Genomic DNA, 3,535 nt, shown 5'->3' with positions numbered 1-3,535 from the left:
GATTGGAACTGTGGCTATTCAAAAGCCATCCTCTACATCAAGGCTCTTCAACAACATGTTCGATGATGATGACCACCGCTCCACTCATGTTTGTCTTATGGCAAAGGGTGAGAAGGTAAAAAGAAGAGCTAAATCTCCTCCACCTCCTAGTGACATCTCTAGTAGTGAACTTAGTGATTCTAGTGATGATGATACTAGTGATGTTGAGAAATATATTAAATTGACTAAAAAGTTAGATTCTAAAACCAAGCTCTTCATCATGAATCCAATGGAGGAACTAGAAAGTGTCAAAGTCGAGCTAGCCGATAGAGATGATTATCTTGAGGAAATCGAAAAGAAGTATATTGGCTGCAAGGAAGCTCTTGAGTTAGAGAGAAGTGAGGTGGACTCTTTGAACAAGGTTTTGGCCGAAGAACAAAGAGAACATGCTCTCACAAAGAAGGCAAATATTGCACTCAATGACAAGTATTGTGTCTTAGTTGAAAAGCACAACAAACTTGAGAAGCAATATAACCTTCTATGCGAGAGCACCCCACTTCCCTCCAACACAAATGATATTTCTATTCCCTCCACTAGCCAAGGGTGTGGAAAATGCTATAATCTTGACTTAAAAGTTTATTCTACTAACCTTGCAAACTTGGTGGTCATGAAAAAGGAGATTGCTAGGCTCAATGCTATGTTAGGAAAAAGGGCATGGAAGGTAAGAAACCTGCTGGTGGCAAAGGCGAAAAACCAAAGAGGCCACAATACAAAGATGGAAGAAATCCATGCATCAAAGATGGGCTTGGGCATACTCATGGAGGTAAAACCAATGGGAGAAAGGTAATAAATGGATATGAGTGTGTTCAGTTCATGAGCAAAGGGCAGGAAGGTACAGATAGGTCTGCACAGAAGGTGGCACAAGGCCAACCCAGAGCAACACCGTGGCCTATGGGCGGCAGTGCCGCTCCCCATAGAAAAGGGAAGACCACCTCCTACTCCTCTACTCATGTCAAGCCCAAGAAGAAGGTGTCACTTCCAGAGCAGGTTGTTCAGAAACCAAACAAATCTATCCGAGTCACTCCAAATAGATATGCTTATCAACCAAAGGCAAAAACACCTCCTCAATGTTTAGATTCTAACTTTGTTTTGCAGCACAACAGCAAGGGGGAGGTGTTTGCCAAGTTTATTGGCAATGGTCGAAATGTTTATCATAATGCTTCTATTTGGGTTCCTAAAGTTCTTGTGACTAACATGCAAGGCCCCAAGAATATTTGGAGACCTAAGACTAGAAACTAAACTTGTGTTGTAGGAATACTCCTCCGGTGGGTCAAGTTGGGTGCTTGACAGTGGTTGTACAAATCATATGACCGAAGAAAGGAGTATATTCTCATCATATTCCCCAACTACAAATTCAGATGAGAATATCATATTTGGTGATAATTCAAAAGGGGTGTGATTGAACTTGGTAAAGTAGCTATTACACTTGTTCATTCAATTACAAATGTCTTACATGTTGATTCCTTGAAGTACAATCTGCTGTCCGTTTCTCAATTATGTGAGATGGGCTACAATTGTCTCTTCACGGATAAGGGTGTGGAAGTCTCTAAGAGGGAGGATTCCTCAATTGTCTTTATGGGTCACCTCAAGAACAAGCTTTACTTAGTTGATTTTAGTAAAAATAAAGCTAAGCTTGAGAACTATTTAGTGGCAAAATCTAGCATGGGTTGGCTATGGCATCGCCGACTGGCTCATGTCGGGATGAGGAACTTGGCCAAACTCCTAAAAGACAATCACATTCTTGGACTAACCAATATTCAATTTGAGAAAGACAAGATTTGTAGTGCTTGCCAAGCCGGAAAGCAAGTAGGTGCACCACACCCACCAAAGAGCATCATGACTACCACACAACCATTGGAGTTGATTCACATGGATCTCTTTGGACCGGTCGCCTACATAAGAATCAGGGGTAACAAATATGGTCTAGTTATTGTTGATGATTATTCCCGTTTCACTTGGGTGTTCTTTGTTTATGATAAGTCCCAGGTGCAAGAGAAAGTCAAGATATTTGTGAGAAGGTCACAAAGGGAGTTCGGTCTTCCTATCAAGAAGATAAGAAGTGACAATGGGACCGAATTCAAGAACACTCTAGTTGAGGAGTTTCTTGATGATGAGGGCATCAAGCATGAGTTTTCAACTCCTTACACCCCTCAACAAAATGGTGTAGTAGAGAGGAAGAACCGTATACTTCTTGATATGGCAAGGACAATGCTAGATGAATACAAGACATCGGACCTCTTTTGGAGTAACACCGTCAACACTGCTTGCCATGCCATCAACCGTCTCTACTTACACAAGAAACTCAAGAAGACTTCATATGAGCTTCTAACCGGTAACAAACCAAAGGTGTCATACTTTAGAGTGTTTGGGTGCAAGTGTTTTATACTTAACAAAAGACCCAAAAACTCTAAATTTGCACCTAAAGTTGATGAAGGAATTCTTCTTGGCTATGGATCAAATGAGCATGCCTATCGTGTCTTCAACAAAACCATAGGTAGAGTTGAAGTCACGGTAGATATGACATTTGATGAATCTAATGGCTCTCAAGTGGAGCAAGTTGATTCAAGTGTTCTAGGAAAGGAGGATCCACCATGTGAGGCAATCAAACAAATGGCTATAGGCGACATTAGGCCACAAGAAGATCGATCCACTGATGATGAGGATCCCCAGGCTGTTGCTGCACAAATTTCCGCTGACATACTCCGTCGACAAGGATAGCACTCACCTGCTGAACATCAGCAGGGCGGCAGTGCTGCCCCATCCACCTCAGCAACAGCTGCTTCAACTCCTACTCCACCACTTCAAGGGCTCAACCTAGAACCTATTTTTGAACAAGAAGAGACTGAAGGTCTAGAAGAAGAACAAGGAGGTGTTGAGCATCCAAGGCTACATCAAACTATACAACGGGATCACCCCGTTGACAACATTATTGGGAGCATTCGAAAGGGGGTAACAACTCGCTCACATTTAGCAAATTTTTGTCAATATTACTCGTTTGTTTTCTCTTTGGAATCTCTCAAGGTAGAACAAGCACTTGGAGATCCGGATTGGGTCATGGCCATGCAAGAAGAGCTCAACAACTTCGAGAGAAACCAAGTGTGGAACTTGGTGGAAAGGCCCAATACCAATGTCATTGGTACCAAGTGGGTCTTCCGCAACAAGCAAGATGAAAATGGCGTGGTGACAAGGAATAAGGCAAGATTGGTGGCCCAAGGCTTCACTCAAGTAGAGGGCTTGGATTTTGAAGAAACATATGCACCGGTGGCAAGACTTAAAGCAATTCGAATGCTTCTAGCCTTTGCTGCCCATCATGACTTCAAGCTGTACTAAATGGATGTCAAGAGTGCATTCCTCAATGGCCCAATACAAGAGTTGGTGTATGTGGAGCAGCCACCGGGGTTTGAAGATCCCAAGTTCCCAAACCATGTCTATAAACTCCAAAATGCGCTCTATGGGCTTAAGCAAGCACCAAGAGCATGGTATGAATGTCTTAAGG

Source organism: Miscanthus floridulus, chromosome 15 (genome assembly GCF_019320115.1).
Source record: "Miscanthus floridulus cultivar M001 chromosome 15, ASM1932011v1, whole genome shotgun sequence".
Classification (NCBI taxonomy): domain Eukaryota; kingdom Viridiplantae; phylum Streptophyta; class Magnoliopsida; order Poales; family Poaceae; genus Miscanthus; species Miscanthus floridulus.
This window is presented reverse-complemented; position numbering follows the sequence as displayed.